Here is a 17,831-nt window from a genome sequence, read left to right as displayed (position 1 = left end):
CTTGCGGTCATGAGACATTCTGAATATCTTCTAATTTCTTTCAGTCCTTCCTCAGAATTATTAAATAGATCCCACCTGGCCCAGAAATTTTGTGCATCTTCATTCTAATTTCCTGACCACCTATTCTTTTATAACCCTGCTTGCTTTAGGCATTTTACTCCCTTCCTTCCTTCTCCTTTGTGAGCACTGAGGCAAAGGATTCATTTAATATTTTTTTCCAAATCAATGTCTACAATACCCTGTCAAATTACCTGTCTATCCATTAGAGGCCTCTCTTCCACATTCACTGACCTTTCATGCCTCATGTACTTGTAATATTAAAAGGCCTTTTTTCTTAATCTTATCTGCATTTCTTCTCCTCCACCTTTGCTTTTCTTGTCATTTTTCCTCTCTTCCATTCATACGTAACCTATTAACCTTTCTGTACTTTTGGTAATTTCTTTGCCAAAGATAATTGAGTGTTAATCTTTGGTTCATCAGACTAGCCTCTTATAATCCTGATGTATTGATAGCTGTTCAGTATACACCTTTCCTTTGGGGACATAAATTTATCTCTGAATAATTTCCTTCCCCCTCTTTTCCCCCATGTCCTTTCTCTGACCTATCTTCACTGAATTTTGATCATCTTTCCTGGAAGTCTTTAGCTGCCCACAATATTTGTGGCAACATAAGATTTCTGTCAAGAAAGCACCTTATCAAGGTTGGCTTCCTTACCCACACAAGCTGGAGAGAGAGTTCAACTAATAGAATAAAAGATTCAGAAAATAAAATATACAAGGAGAGCTAACTAGGTGTAGACTGGAGAACAGCTGGCAGAGGGGCAGCCAATAGTGATTTACAAGTACAAAGAAGGAGGTTATCAAGATAACAGGGAGCAATTCTTAAAAGACGACATGACGAGCAATAATGGGTCTATTTCTCCAGTGTTTACCATCTTGAGAAGTCATTTACCTCAATGTGAAATGGTTGAAATTGTTGCCATCTTGATTTGTTAGCATTTTACACTCACTTTGCACAGGTTTCAGAGTAGCAGCCGTGTTAGTCTGTATCCGCAAAAAGAACAGGAGTACTTGTGGCACCTTAGAGGCTAACAAATTTATTAGAGCACAAGCTTTCGTGGGCTACAGACCACTTCATCAGATGCATAGAGTGGAACATATAGTAAGGAGAAATATATACACATACAGAGAACATGAAAAGGTGGGAGTTGCCCTACCAACTCTAAGAGGCTAATTAATTAAGAGAAAAAACTTTTGTAGTGATAATCAAGATAGCCCATTTCAGACAGTTTGACAAGAAGGTGTGAGGATACTTAACATGGGGAAATAGATTCAATGTGTGTAATGGCTCAGGCATTCCCAGTCTCTATTCAAGCCTAAATTGATGGTATCTAGTTTGCTTATTAATTCAAGTTCAGCAGTTTCTCATTGGAATCTGTTTTTGAAGCTTTACTGTTGCAAAATTGCCACCTTTAAGTCTCTGAGTGACCAGAGAGGCTGAAGTGTTCTCCTACTGGTTTTTGAATGTTATGATTCCTGATGTCAGATTTGTGTCCATTTATTCTTTTGCGTAGAGACTGTCCGGTTTGGCCAATGTACATGGCAGAGGGGCATTGCTGGCACATGTTGGCATATATCACGGGTGCAAATGACTACACCTGGTGCAAGAGAGCAGAGAAATAGGCCCAATGGATTTGAAGTGCAAGTGGAACATTTTCTATCACTTTCTACACTTATGCTAGGAGAACCACAAGCCGCCCATGTAAAAAAAAAAAAAAAAGCTTTCCAGAGCTGGAGCAGGTAGAAACACTAGAAATATGAACTCCCAAATGTTGTATCACTAAAGGCAGTCTACTCCCCCATGGGGCAGATCAGGGCAGGGCAGGACATGGCATGGCCATTAGTAGTACAGCTCTTCAGAAAGCCATGCAGCTGTTGTATAGGGTAGAACTAATACAGTCAACGTGAAGGGCAACACAAAAGAAGAGATTATACACAGGGTTGCAGATTCTTTTCCCCAGAAAGTCACATCCCTGCCTCCTGCACAGGTCCCTCCCTCCAAATCCTTCACCTTGTGATGCACACATGGAAATGCCACAAGGAGATACAGAGTTTCCTTGATCCTCTTTTCCCCTGTGTAACAGGGTTTGGCTGCCTCCCATGTACCCCCTCCTGGCCAGGAATGTCTCTAGGCTACCCTTGTTAATAACTTCTCCCTCAAAAGGCTCAATACTCAGATTCCACACTTTTTCTGAGGTCAAAATACTTCATTGGGGTTTGCATTTATTAACAGAAAATAACTCAAAATAAAACTCAGGAAGTCCAAAATTAAAGTCCCACAAACAAGCATTTCTTTTTCTACTCCTAGGTCTCCCTGCCTGAGGAGCTTTGGCACTCTTTCCCTTACCTGTTCAGGGTCTCTCCTGTATTACTGGGCTACTCGCAGCCCTTCCTCACTAGAGTCTTAATCCCAGGACATTGCTAGAGCCTGCTCATTCCTCATAGTCTCTGTTCCCCCTAAGCATCCCTTTCCCCTCCCCGCCCCGTAGTTTCCAGCTGCTCTTTACAGGGGAATCACCTGATCCCTCTCAGGTGGGGCTCATCCTGTAGCCATAGTGGGTTCAACCCCAGGCTCTCCCACCCATGGGCAAGCCCAGGCTCTCCCACCCTTCCAATGGGATTTTTTTTCTATTTTCTCTTCATTTATCAATAACTATCACATTATATTCATAACAGAAAGCAAAACATTAAAGATAAAAATCAGTATCAACAATTCCTAACATTTTGTCTAGAAAGGCAAATTCCCAAAAACATCTTGGAGAAAGAAAGAAAGAAATTTGCATAAGTCTCAGTCTTGTAGTTTTAATCTCATACAGCAATTAGGGCTTCTTAGATTAATGATTGTTCTTATACCAAAGAGAAATTAAGCTACCGTCAGTGCTCTCAAAAGTCTAATAAAAAATCTGTTGGATCAACATCAGGACCAATGGGATTTTAGCATGGCAAAGCACAATATTCTTTCCAGTGAAGTAGCCTGTCTAGCTAACAGTGCTATAAAGAAATAAGAAATTTAATTTAACAAGGGAATATTTATGAGCAATTTTAATTGCAAGGGTTACGGTGCTTGAATAGGGTTCTTGCAAAGTCATTATGATATGCAAACCAGAGACAGAGAAGTAGGCGTGGTATTGTGGGACTTACTCATTATGTTTCATGACTCTTTTGCAACCTTCATTTATTTTATTTATTTATTGCAAGAACAATAGCCTATGCCTTTTGCAAAGTTTTAAAAAAATAAATATACCACATTGCTAGCCACAATTTGAAAAAAATTCACAATCCAGAAAATAGAAAAACAGCTATATGGAAAGAGAGAGCTATATCTGCTGTGGTATCTATTTCTTCATGCTTTTAAGCAATAGATTTCCTGCTTCTCATTAAGTGAGCATTGACTGCCTATCCTGGAACTGGTAACAAGGCTTCTGTGTCTTTCACTCTTTAACTGTTCTGTTCTCTGTGCCAGCATTGGTGTCACCTAGTATGGTGGTTCTCAACCAGGGGTACATGTACCCCTGGGGGTACACAGAGGTCTTCTGGGGGTACATCAACTCATCTAGATATTTGCCTAGTTTTACAGCAAGCTACATAAAAAGCACTAGTGAAGTCTGTACAAACAAAAATTTCATACAATGACTTGTTTATACTACTCTATATAAACTGAAATGTAATTACTGTACAGTATTTATATTCCAATTGATTTATTTTAGAATCATATGATTAAAAATGAGAAAGTAAGTAATTTTCAGTATTAGTTGCTGTGACACTCTTGTTTACAAAATCAGATATAAAAATATAAGTAGTTTTTAAGCAAGGTGAAACTTGAGGGTACACAAGACAAATGAGACTCCTGAAAGGGGTACAGTAGTCTGGAAAGGTTGAGAGCCACTGACCTAGTAAATTCTTCTTAGGATGCATTTTCCCTCACCCTGCTATTAGGCCTGTGCACTCAGGTTCCAGACACCCAAGTGAAGCCAAAGAGTTTCTGATAGGGAAATTCCCTATGGCCCCTTGCATCACTCACTCCGTCTATGCAGAAGGCATTCTGGAGCAGGCCAGGCCCAGGAGTAGGATGGAGGCACTGTGGCTTCTCTAAATTATGCCAGAGGTTGGTTCAGCATGCAGCCAGCCCCAGGAATGGGGAGGCACACAGATGACTTAGGGCCAGTCTACACTAGAAGTGCTACATCAGCACAGCTGCACTGATACAGCTGTGCCACTGTAGCGAGTCTGGTGAAGACATTCTATGCCGATGGGAGAGAGCTCTCCCGTCAACATAATTACTCCACCTCCGCGAGAGGTGGAAGCTATATCGGCAGGAGAGCATCTCCCACTGACATAGTGCCAGTGTGGACAGCACTTACGTTGCTGTAACTTGTGTCGCTCGGGGGAGGGAGGGCTGTGTAGGGCACCAAAATGGCTAGGAACGGCCCTGGACCTGCCCTTAGAGACATCTTTGCGCCTTCTGTTCTGCTCAGCTGAGGATCCAGCCCACAGTATCTCCATTACAGTGCTAGATACTTGAGGTGATCTGACCGGGGGGGGAGGGGTCTCGGGGGGCAAGGGGGATTTTGACTTATCCATTTCACAACACATTTGTTCTAAGGGTATGTCTACACTTACCCGGTAGTTCGGCGGCGAGCGATCGAACTTCTGGGTTCAACTTATCGGGTCTTGTCTGGACGCGATAAGTCAAACCAGGAAGTGCTCGCCGTCGACTGTGGTACTCCAGCTAGACAAGAGGAGTACCGCGGAGTCGACGGGGGAGCCTGCCTGCCGCGTGTGGACCGAAATAAGTTCGAACTAAGGTACTTCGAACTTCAGCTATGTTATTCACGTAGCTGAAGTTGCGAACCTTAGTTCGATTTGGGGGGTTAGTGTAGACCAAGCCTAAGAGTATGTACTTTGGGGCAGTTTTGACCAGTGAGGGAGGCAACAAAGTGTGGAGAAACAGGAAAGCAGTCCAAAACCAAAATATTACTAGTATGGCTTAACGGTTCAGCAAAAAACACACAGAAAATGGATTAGGTTTGAAGTCATCTTTAGGTGAGATTGTCCGGTCAGTTCTAGTCACATCTGAGCACAGTCCACTAGAATTTTGTTTTACGATAAACAGAGGTTACAGTAAACAAACACTAATATTAAATTTAAATCAATCATTCCAACGCAGATTGAAGATTTAAAGCAATTCTCTGTATATTTGTAGGTCTCAGCACCAATACATAATGATTAATGTTCCAGAGGAATTGCAAACATGCTAAGCCAGTGATTTTCAACTGTGCGTGGTCCGCAGACTATATCTAAGGGGCCTGCAAAAAGTGACTATGAAAATAAAGTTTCAGATCCCAGAATAGGCATTTGATTTTTCTGATCAATGAAAAGTATGTGAATACCCCCACCTACAGGTCAAAACCCAGAAGTGTTGTCATTACCGTAGAAGCTCACAGTTTAGCGCCCTGTCAAATGCCATGCCAAGTATGTGCAACATTTATAGCTGAATTCTGTTTAGTCAGTTTTCAATCTAAGACTTCTATGGTAGGAGTCTGAGGACCACAGGTTGAATTTCCAAAGGGGTCCGCACCTCCATTCAAAAATTTTTAGGGGTCTGCAAATGAAAAAAGGTTGAAAACCACAGGGCTAAGCAATTGTCAGCGGACTACTGAAATTTCTCAGATTAGTTTATTAACTGCAAAATCATTATAAAATACTCACTATGGGAATCCTAGTGTCAAATTAAAGAATCCTTTATGATATAAAGGAATTCCTTTGGCTATAATCCTAAATAGCCCCAAATAAAAAGTAGCTTTTCTGTGAATCATAATAGATATCCAAGAAACTGAGGAACACATATGGAGGTGGGACTTCTAAAACACTTTTCGAAAACTGTCACTCTCCTCTCAAAAGCTGTGTTTTATCTGGGATGTGTCTCATCCTTTTCGATTAGAAAGAACCTCACACATGGTGAAATGGGTTTTCAATAACCTCTCACTATATTAGATTGGGTTGTCTGGATGGGAGCCAAAGGCTGGAATGCCTAAAACGGACTGTGTTTTGGCTTCTGGTTAACCAGTGTGGTACTGTGGAAGCTTGTCTGTGCCTGGCTTGGTGAATCTAATTATAGAGTAAACCACCATCGTTGGAGATTGTCTGCCCTAGTTCTTGCAATCTGCCTTGAATGTGGCATCATCGGTATGGTCCATCTCAGGCACCCAGCCACAACTCCATTCACTTACTTAAGAAGATAAATAAGATATTTGAAGTACTTTGAAAGATACTGAAGCTACACATCAAAAACATATACAGTGGGATCAAATTATGTCTAGAATTTAAGACTTTGCAGAAAAGGTGGGGGGAATAAATGCTCTGATTAAGATAGTTTAGGTGTATTAGCTGTTGACTGTGGAAAGAAGATACAGTTCATGCAACCTGAATTTTAACCTTGTGAAGCAACGACAAATGCTCATCCATTCAGATTACTCAATTAGCTTAACAAGCCAGACATTTTTCCTAAGAAGATGTAGTCTATGCAATGGTAGTGTTTCTGTTCTTCCCAACCCACTGCTTACAGAATGGCACAGACAGGCCTTTTCACTTCTTTTTTTTAATTATTTAAGATTTTTTAATTAAACATTTAAAATTTTAATGTGTGTTTTATTATACATTAATCCTCCCCTTGCAGCCTGTATCTTGTCATGTTTCAGTACATTTCCCCAGCCTCTCTCCCCTGCTGAAGCTGCAGTTGCAGTACAGTACTTACCCTGTGGCTGGAAAGACAACATGGACCTCCCTTTAAACTGCAATTAATGCAGCATGATTAATTGGAGTGAAGACAGTGCTCGCAAAGAGCTTTGGATGCACCTCAACATGGCCGAAAACTACGACACCTATTCATGCAGCCACCTGGGGATGGACTGGTGCAGTTAGGGGCTTGTTTTATGGACCTATTGGAGGACACATTTCAAAGTAAGTGTGGGAGGGTAGACAGGAGTTATCTTGTGGCCAAGAACAACAGCAGGCTTGTCCATATGTCCATCAGAAAAAATTAGTTGCCCACTAGTTATGCTCAGTAGGTGGCCATGTGGCATCAAACTAAAATAGGATTTCTGTCATACTGACAGCAAATGATACTGAGGAAGAGAATTAAATATTCCAAAATCCATTTCTGGATTAACACTTTGTATGTAGAAAATTGCTACTTTCTGCATACAGATGGTATGAATTACAAAGAAAGAGAGAATATCAAATCCAAGCATGACTTGAAGATATATTGCACGACAAGCTATAATATTATTTGATCTTAACCATAACTGTAATAATCTCTAACAGGAATATATGCTTATGTAAATACTACATTTTTGTATCTAAAAGTTGTTTTCCCCTCAAGTGAATCCAACTATGCCACATTATAACTCGGTAAATTCAGTATCTATGAGAATTTGACAGTTTTGACAGAATGCATAATTACTTGTTCAGGTTTCTGGAAAGAAACACTAATGAAATTATTCCTAAATGTTTGCAAAGAAATATACAGTTCTCTAGGTGATTTCCTAACAGATCCTTATGGATAAGGAATAGCATTTGTTAGCACTGCACAGAGTTAAGATGTTAATGAAAATAAGTCCTCAATGCTTTAAGAAATTCTTTAATTGCAGAAATAAGTGAACTGAGCAACAGTCATTTATATTCCTTTTTTCATTTTTAAAAAACTTACAAACAAGAAGGGCTGAGTAATACAGTGAATTAATAAAAATATCTTGCTCTTAAATAATGCCTCCCATTCAAGGATCTCCACCACCACATTTAGCCTTAACTCCCTGGGAGGTAGGTAAGTTATTATATATTAAGGTTACAAATGGGGGATATTAAGACACAGAGGGGCCAAGGTCACACAGGAAATCTGTAGCAGCCAGGTATAGAAACCCAGTGCTCGACTCCCAGAAGTGTGTCTAATCAATAATTCCAGCCATCAGCCTTTCTCCTGGCTTCATTACGTAAAAAAATTACATTAAAGGAATGTTAAAGTTGCAGAATATAGCATTCAGAAATCAGGGCATCTTAAAGTTAAGACTGCCTGCCTGTTAACTCTGTAGTCTTGTGAACATGTTATGATACAGTATAGTCTTTAATTATATGTTCATGTGTTATTTCCCCCTCACCCAACATCCCAGTCTCATTTACCATATACCCTCTGCCTCACTCATTGAGCTTCCAGACCCAGCCACCTTCCATGCTGAATCCTGTCTTACTCACTATCCAACCTGTGTTGGATTACTGAAGCAGTGATGTTTTCAAAATACATATAAAAATCAACATGCAGATACAAGGACACAACATTGAATTTTGGACCTCCAGGTCTGGATTTTGTCTCTTTAAATATGTCCCACTCATTAGAGAATTCAGGCAGGATTTTGTACCATAATTCACATTCCCTCTTACTCATCTTTCCCAATGTCAAAAATGTTGGTGTTTTCATAGCCAGTAGTAAGTACTGTATATCAAATTAAATGGTATTATGATCATCAGATAATAGCTAGATGCTCCAAATTTCAATCTTATTTGTCATCACTGATCTCTATTCCTAGTATTCAGTTTAGAATAGCATTGAGTGTTTTCTGCTCAAACTAAGTTAAAAAATAGGCCTGTTCTATTTCTTGAAACATGATCTTCCCTCCATACATTCTGCAAGTTTGTTGTCCTGATGGCTACTTGAGTCACTGAAATCCAACAAACTTAGCAGCTTTCCTGATCTATGAAAAGATTTCCTGATCTACTTTTTATAACCCACATCAAGGTCTATAACAGGGGTCGGCAACGTTTGGCACGCGGCTCACCAGGGTAAGCACCCTAGCGGGCCGGGCCAGTTTATTTACCTGCTGACGCAGCAGGTTCGGCCGATCGTGGCCCCCACTGGCCGCGGTTCGTTGTCCCGGGCCAATGGGGGCGGCGGGAAGCTGCAGCCAGCACATCTCTCGCCCGCGCCGCTTCCCGCCACCCCCATTGGCCCGGGACGGCGAACCGCGGCGAGTGGGGGCCGCGAACGGCCAAACCTGCCGAGTCAGCCGGTAAATAAACTGGCCCGGCCCGCTAGGGTGCTTACCCTGGCGAGCCGCGTGCCAAACGTTGCTGACCCCTGGTCTATAACCATAGAATATCAGGGTTGGAAAGGACCTCAGGAGATCATCTAGTCCAACCACCTGCTCAAAGCAAGACAAATCCCCAGTTGTTTTTTACACCCCAGTTCCCTAAATGGCCCCCCTCAAGGATTGAACTCACAACCCTGGGTTTAGCAGGCCAATGCTCAAACCACTGAGCTGTCCCTCCCATGCCTACTTTTGTACTCAGATTTTTTTCACCCAAATATTTATTATTTCTGCCTGCAGATTCAAATATCACTACTCACCAACAGACCCTGGAAGGGTTTGCAAATATTAATTTTTAGCTGTAAAGAAAATCTGCTCAAATGTGGCTGCCAGTTTTATGAAAGACACAAAACAAAACGAGAGAGAGAGAGAGAGAGCTCAGAAGTCTACCAACAACCATTTTTCATTGGTGAAGTTTTGCCATAAGCAAGAAGTGGTTTTCCCTATAAATAAAAGTTATGCATCACAGTGGATGTAGAGCTGGAGGTAAAAGAGTAAAATCAGCTTGCTATGAAACTTGTACCCTAAATATGATTATGTTTTTACCCATATGACCATCAATTATCACAAACAATACAGTGACAAGTTAGGCAGTGAGGATGTTAAGCAGATGATGAGGGGGTGTGAGGTAGGGACATGGGACAAGACACCAGATGTTTTTTCTCTATTCTCCCCCAAGCTCTTTTATTTTTATTTAGTTTTTGTTCTGGAGATAGTGTCAGATTTGGAGAGCTGGAAACAGTAACGGGGGTGGAGTGTATAAATTTCCCAAAATTAAAGAGGATAGAGAAAGAGGAGAGGATAAGCCAAAGCTGGAGGTGTATCCCTTTTATTAGCACCGAGGCCCAGATCCACAGAGGTATTTAGGCTCTTGACTGCTATTAATTCCAATGGAAATTAGAAGCCTAAATACCTGTGTGGATCTGGACAACCACCTTTTTATTTAAAAGACTAATAGGCAACGCAGATGCAAAGTCTGCAGCAACAAAAGAGGCAAAGAAAGATGCATTAATAGCAACAACTACAATACAAGAATCTACTTGTCCTCCCCACTAAGATCTCCACCTACCCCTCTTTTTATTCTTGCAGAAGTTCTCCATCAGGATTACTGAGACACCCCTATGTCAGTGATGCAAGCAGCACCCAGCTAGGATGTTTTCCCCTCAGATGGTTAGGGGAGACTTATTGCTACCATTGGAGTGCAATTAAAGAATCAGTGAAAGATACACTACAGTTTGTGAGCAATTACCAATCAGAGGGTAAAATATAGCATCCAAAGAGGCAGGTCAGTCCGTCCACTCTTCCTGACTGAATGTTTGGCTTTGCTGTTGTCTTTTAAAAAAGCACTTGCAAGGGGCAGGGATCATGAGTGTTGAGTTTCTAATTTGCCGGGGGGTGCTCTCCCCCGGCTCCGCCCAGGCCCTGCCCCCACTCCACGCATTCCCCCCATGCCCCATCCCACCCTTGCCCCCACCTCTTCCCGCCCAGTTCCGCCCCCTCCCCGAGCACGCTGCACCCTCGCTCCTCCCCCTTCCCCCAAGCACCTCCTGATGCCATGAAACAGCTGATCCGTGGCAGGCGTGGGGGGGAGGGGAAGGTAGGTGCTGATCGTCGGGGCCCACCAGTGGGCAGGAGGCACTGGGGGGGAGAGGTGTTGATAGGGGGGCTGCCGATGGGTGCTGAGCACCCACCATTATTTTCCCGTGGGTGCTCCAGCCCCGGATCACCCATGGAGTCGGCGCGTATGGCTGGGATTAAAAGCAAACCAACCACACACTGTAAAGGAAAATCACGTAATAATGGACAGTATCCCTCCCAGGCCTGGGTATACACCTTACACGCCCCTAGGCACAGCATCTTCAGCGCCCCCTTCCCCCCCACCCTCAGCCCCACCCTGCCTACAGCTGACCTTTGTGTTTTCTGTAAAAAAATAAAAAAATAAAAAAAATAAAAATTAAACTTTTAACTCACTTTTAATTTTTAGGAGCCCCTAGAATGCCGGCGCCCCTCAGCACGTGCCTAATTGGAAATCCAGCCCTGATCCCTCCTGACATGGAGGAATAGAAAAATGGTCTTCCACCTTCTGACATCTGTTACTGAAACCAGAATTACTTTGTACTTGGCCTGGAACTGGAAAACTCACTGCAAATCCTGCCCCAGCTCTAGCACTAGAGGGAGCCTCCCAGCTGTGTGGGGGCAGGGCAGGATAACAGACAGGCAAGAGGAGGGCAGTTATGCAGATCCCTTGTCCAACTCTTTCCTCACCCATATCCCAGAGAGGTTCAAAGACCTTGGAGGCTACACCAGCAATTAGACTGAAGGAGTCATCTGGGCTGCAGGTGGTAAAATCCTGCCCTCTTGTAACTCCAGCTCAGTTACTTTGCTGGGCACAGGATTTTGGCCAAAGTGAGAAAATTCAGTAATACAGGTTAGGGAGCAGACATCATAAGTTGTACTTGTTCATGTATTTGGACAAACATAGCTTAGTATTAACTATACATGCAACTTCAACATTTGCTAGTAAATGCACTGTGGGATCTCTTGTAAAAGTATTAATAAATGAAGCCTTAATAGTATGAGACCTCACTATAGCACTCTTCTTTTAAATATTTGCTGAGAGATTGCGACACCACCAGTTTGTGGAAAAGTGCAGATAACAGAGTGCACAGATTAGTAAACGTCTACGGGATTTTAGTTCTTACGGTTTTTTAAAAGCTATTAGTAATGGAATTAATCCAACAATTTTAACAGACTAAGCCAAAAATAGCAAACAAACATGCCAGTGGACCACCTCATCTCCCACCCCCACAGCTTACAGCAGCATGTGGAAGTAGAACAGGCATAAACATGAGGAACCTCCATTCCCATTCTAAAGTTCTCTCTGCTACATAATTCAGTAATACCCATCATTACAAGCTTCACTTTCTGCTACCACAGCGCCGCTGCTGGGTTGTTACTGGGTTTGTTTGTTTGTTTGTTTGATGGGGGGGGGGGGAAGAGAGAGAGGGCGCAGCGGTGCTATGACTTAAGGCCCCAGTCCTGCAAACACTAACACACATGTTTAACTTTACTACTGTAACAGTTCATGGTAGTAAAGTCAGACGTGCATAAGTTCCTGGTACTACTCATGCATGTGTTTAGCTTTATCATCACAACTGGTCCCCGCAGACTGATGTACATGCTTAACCTCACTACCATGACTACATATGGTAATAAAATTAAGCATGTACTAATGTGTTTGCAGGACTGATATTTATGTTTGCCTAGATTATGACTGTCATGCAATACCTATCAATACTGGTCAGTGAAGATAATAGATTATTATTTTATTAATACTTGGGAGGTGTATAATTTGCATAGCAGTCACACCAGCAAGCCCCAATCGAGGATGAGGGTTCCATTACAAACACTCAATAAAAAGATGGTCCTTACTCCAGAGAGCTTACAATTTAAGTAGTTATACTACTAATAAATATTTATATAGTTATATTAATATAATAAATACATTATTTATATAATACTTGAAACTTCTACAGGGCATTTCATGTGAGCACTTTACAGATTGGTGTTTCAAGGCTTAATTACAGCACTATGTAAGATAACAGACTATTGTTAGTTTCATCAACCAAATCTGTAAACAGAAGCACAGAAGAATGACCTGTCTCTGGTCACAATGGCAGAACTTTCAACAGACCCTAGGAGTCCTGGCTCCTCGTCTTCCTCTGAGCACTAGACAATGGTTCTGCTCACAAGCAATACACTAATAATGATGGCATTTTTAGTTGTTCAAATAATTTGTTTATTAATAGGTTTTATAAAGAGTTTTGCATGCTTCAAGACATTTGCCAAAGTTAGGAAAAGTTTCACAATGGAATTTAACATTTTGTGGCAACCTTTTGCAAGGCAAAACCCAGAAGTCTTGGTTCAGCTCCAATTGCAATTCCTTCTCCCAGTTTATTTTTCATGTCATTTGGTAAACTCCAAACCTTGATTTTCAAATTCCCCTATTCACTTTCCCAGTTCCATTATGTCTCTATTGTTCCCATACCCCACTACTTGAAAATATGCAACGTCAAATCAGCAGTCTTAAAACTATGCTTCTAACCTTTGCATGGAATATATTTTCCCATTCTCTTTTTAGCTTAATGTTAATGAACTGCTGTCAGTATCAACTAAAGATTTAAAAAAAATAAAATAAAATAAAAAACAGGCAGTAATTTGGGAACAGTGCATCTGTTTCTCTAAAATGCTGCCTCTGCTCTCCTCCTGTTGTGTTATCAGCTCTGATCTTTGATTCTGTTTTGTATTCAGGCTAGAAATAAATTGAAATTCACTATGCTCCCATTCTGCTGATGTACTGGAAAAGAAAACCAAATCTTTTGAAAGACTATGCCACTGTGGCCCCAATTCTACAAACACCTCCACATGTACTTAATGTAATGCATGTAAAAAGCCCCGCTGAGTCACACTTCTCACGTGTGGAAGTGTTTGGAGGGTTGGGATCTATAACTTTAATTTCACTGCTCTTTCAAACAGACATACAGCCAGTGCACAGTGTATTTTTAAAGATAACATCCCACATAAATACCAGCTATTGACTCCATAATCAGGCTAGATTGCCAACAATAGGAATCTGCCCGCAGACTGGTGGCATTATATGGTTTTATGCATTTCCTCACCTAAATCCCTCCTTCATATCCAGATACATACAGAGAACAATTGTTGTTGTGCATAGACACAGATGCCATGTTTCAAATTTCTGCAGAAAAATATGCACTAAAGGTCCAGTTGACTGAATAAGCATTTTCCCCTTTTGTGAAAAAGGGTTTTATTATTTAAAAGGAAAAAAAACGCTTTTGAAGAATAAAATATACTGGTAATTAATAAACCAGGCATTGAAGAATACCCCTCCTGAGCTCTTTACTTTTCAGAAATTGAGGATGCCCTCCAATGCTAACAATAACAGTGCATAATGAAGGAAAGATTTCATTATTGTATGCAACTGTGTGATCTCAAATGATTTGCTTTCTTTTATTATTGATCTCCAGCTCTTTTAAAGCCTATTAACCCACTCTGATAAAAATACATTCCAATAATGGCTGTTTCTTTTCATTCGTTTTTCAAACTGAGAAATTAAAAAGTATTAACTTGTTAATTCATTCAATCTTGTGTTTTAACTAAATCACACCACCATCCTGAAAATATAAACACATCCCATTAGAGCAGATAATGAAAATCTCACTGTGAAATTAAGTGCATGATGTTGTTTTGTTATATCATAGTCCATCTCCTGGCAGAAGCATACTTCATAGATCAAGAAAAGCCTGTGGATTGTTTTCAAAGAGAGAAAAGGTTAAGAAAACAAAGTAAGTAGGCTAAAGGCCACCTTTCAAATTCGTTGCATGCCCCTTTGGCTCAACAATTCACAGGATTAGGTACTAAGATACCTTTCCATATTCCATCAGCATCTTCCTCCTTATAAACCCCCATTTATTTCCCCTTCAGTCATTCCCAAACCCTAAAATAGATAGTGTTTTTGGAGCCGCAATCCATCACTTTGTAATTGTAGTGGATCCACAGATCTCAAGGGTACTTACACCAAGCGATCAGCAAAATCCTGCAATACTAGTTCTTGGCTTCCTTCATCAGAAAGAATGAGTCCCCAGAGCTGTTTTAAATCTTTAAAAGCTTTGTTTGCAAAAGCGTATGTGGATATTGTTTATTTTGGTTACTATGGTTCAGAGGACTGGTAATGGCATAAGGAGTCCTTTATCTTATCTGTTTCACATCCTGCACAGGTTGGTACTGGCAAAGCAGCATCCTCAAGCATTCAATAACTGTGACTCTCCCCCCTCAAAAAAACCATGAGATTCACTCACCTCCCCTGGGGTAATTCCTCTCCCTCCACCTAGGGCCAATATTGGTCTTTTTTCTGGTGAGAGGGTTATCCTGATGCACACTTATCTCCAGTACTCGAGATTGCAGCCCCTTCTCCATCACCTCCAGAACATCTCACTGAAGTTCTAGCTGAACTTTACCCCACTTTTTGTTTATCTACACCCTATCCATTGCCCTACTAAACCCAGAGACTTCCTCATCAACCTCCTCTTGCATTAGCCAAAGTGGCCATCTAGCGGCCCAGAATGAAGAAGCTGGATGGAGGCAGTATGATTTGCTGTGATTGTGGGGCCTACTTACTTCCACTTTTCAACTCACATATCCAGACAGTTCATTTGGGCAGTGTCCAGTGCTTAATTTGTGTCAGGGCTTGCCAGGGCTAAGCCTCAGCACCTCTAGGCTTAAAAGTTCATAGCCCTGGCACTTTGGGGCTTGCTGCATCAGTTATTATTGTAAAAAAAATTGCTTGAACCCCAGCACTGTTTTCATTACAAATTAAACACTGTCAGCGTCTACTGACTCCCTTTCACCTTTTTTAAGCAATGGCTGCAGTCTGGAGTTCTCTGCTTAGTATCCCCTTTGTATCCCTTTTTTGAACTCTGACCCACTCCTGTTCCTGTTTTGTTTTTCATTGTCCCAAGCCATTCAGCTGATCCCTGTGGGTTGTTTTTTTAATCTCTCCCCTCTGTAGAAAGGGAGGTCTTTCCTGTTCTCATTACACAGGAATCAAACAGACGAGCGCCTTTCACCAGCACAACATTCACTTTGGGTTTTTTTCTAATTTGCCTTGGTGATTGCAAAATGAGCTTTAAGACACCTGAATGGAATAGTCTCTTGCAGATGGGATTCCCACAATGCAGGTAGGTAGGCCGCTTGGAATATTTGCTATGTTCTACTTGTCACAACATTCAGTAATTCACAAAGGTCTCCCACCCATTAGTACAAATTAGCAAGGTTCTACTGGATGTGAATTGCATAAATGAGAAGCAAATACAGATGATGTATGCATACACACATGCACACTGTATACATAGATCACTTTTTTCCACCTATAAACTACTTCTCATGATTATAACTTTTCTTTACTTTTATGTCCAAGAGTAATTTTCCATTTCCAGAATTAAAGGGAGCATGCCAGAAAGAACATTTGCTCCTAAGAAATAATACCATCTATATTCAAACCACAATACTTCACAAATCCCTCTCATTCTTTCAAATTATTTACTGGAATAAACATTACAAGAGTTCAAGTGTGTTGGCCACAAGGACATAACATTTATTATCTCCTTGCTATTTGTAACTGCTGTCTAGATACTAGCACAGATATCACATTGTACTGAAACCAACAGAAGGGGGTATTCACACATACAGTTTGTTGCCCTTTGTCAGCTACCAGCAAAGCAATGGCACAAAAACTACTTATTCTGCTGCAAAAATCTAAAAATAAATACTGTATTACTACATTATTTGTTAGTCAGCTGCTTTTTAATAATCTGATCACGTCCAAGAAATCCTAACTCTCATGGAAAACTACAAGTGATGAAAAACCAGTTGTACTGTACCATCCAGTACAAATAAGAACCAGAGCCATTATTCAAGGTATTCAATTATTTCAAAATACATTGATTATGAAGGACCCTAATTCAGTTAAAAATATTTCTAGGCTTCATGGCACAAAAACTTGCGCAAGGCCACAGGAGCTGCACGCAACTAGTTCTGCAATGGGCCACCTCATTCAGCAAGATCTCTCCCTCCTTTTGCATATCAAGCTGTACAGAAAAACACACGCACACCACATCGGGTAGAAGCTTATATATAAATCCATAGTACGCTCACATCTTGAATACTGCGTGCTGATCTGGTCACCCCAACTCAAAAAAATATATATCTATATTGGAATTGGAAAAGGTTCAGAAAAGGGCAACAAAAATTAGGGGTATGGAACAGCTTCCATATGAGGAGAGATTAATAAAACTAGGATTTTTCAGCTTGGAAAAGAGACAACTAGGGGGGTGGGGAAATATGATAGAGGGCTATAAAATCATGACTGGTGTGGAGAAAGTAAATAAGGAAGTGTTATTTTCTCCTTCTCATAACACAAGAACCAGGGGTCACCAAATGAAATTAATAGGCAACAGGTTTAAAAAACAAACAAAAAAAATGAAGTATTTCTTCACACAACACATAGCCAACCTGTGGAATTCTTTGCCAGAGGATGTTGTGAAGGATAAGACTATAACAGGGGTCAAAAAAGAACTAGATAAGTTCATGGAGGACAGGTCCATCAATGGGTATTAGCCAGGAAGGGCAGGGATGCAAAACCATGCTCTGAAGAGTCCCTAGCCTCCATTAGCCAGAATGGCCAACAGGGATTGGCTCACTTATTGATTACCTGTTCTGTTCATTCCCTCTGAAGCACTTGGCATTGGCCACTGACAGAAAACAGGATACTGGGCTAGATGGACCATCGGTCTGACCCAGTATGGTCGTTCTTATGGTCTTAAGCTTGGGAAGCTCACATAAATGAGAGCTCCCCTTCCTGCAGGCAACAGCATGATCACTGGAATTTATGCTTAATACACAGCTACAGTCCTGGAAGTTATTTTAGTCCCAGACTGGAATATGTTCCCATCATGCACATGTTGGAGAGAGAGAGAGAGAGAGAGAGAGAGAGAGAGAGAGAGAGATATAGATAGATAGATAGATAGATAGATAGATAGATAGATAGATAGATAGA

General features: G+C 41.1%; 1 protein-coding gene across 1 annotated transcript in view; it reads right to left on the bottom strand.

Moving 5' to 3' along the window:
• Nucleotides 1-17,831, bottom strand: part of LOC113407189 (choline transporter-like protein 5) — a 200,709-nt gene that overhangs the window by 163,335 nt on the left and 19,543 nt on the right. The window lies entirely within an intron of this gene.

The sequence above is a fragment of the Terrapene carolina genome, unplaced genomic scaffold (genome assembly GCF_002925995.2).
Source record: "Terrapene carolina triunguis isolate 2854851 unplaced genomic scaffold, T_m_triunguis-2.0 Scaffold210, whole genome shotgun sequence".
Classification (NCBI taxonomy): domain Eukaryota; kingdom Metazoa; phylum Chordata; order Testudines; family Emydidae; genus Terrapene; species Terrapene triunguis.
The sequence above is the reverse complement of the archived record's forward strand: the minus strand, read 5'-3'. Positions and strand labels throughout refer to the sequence as shown.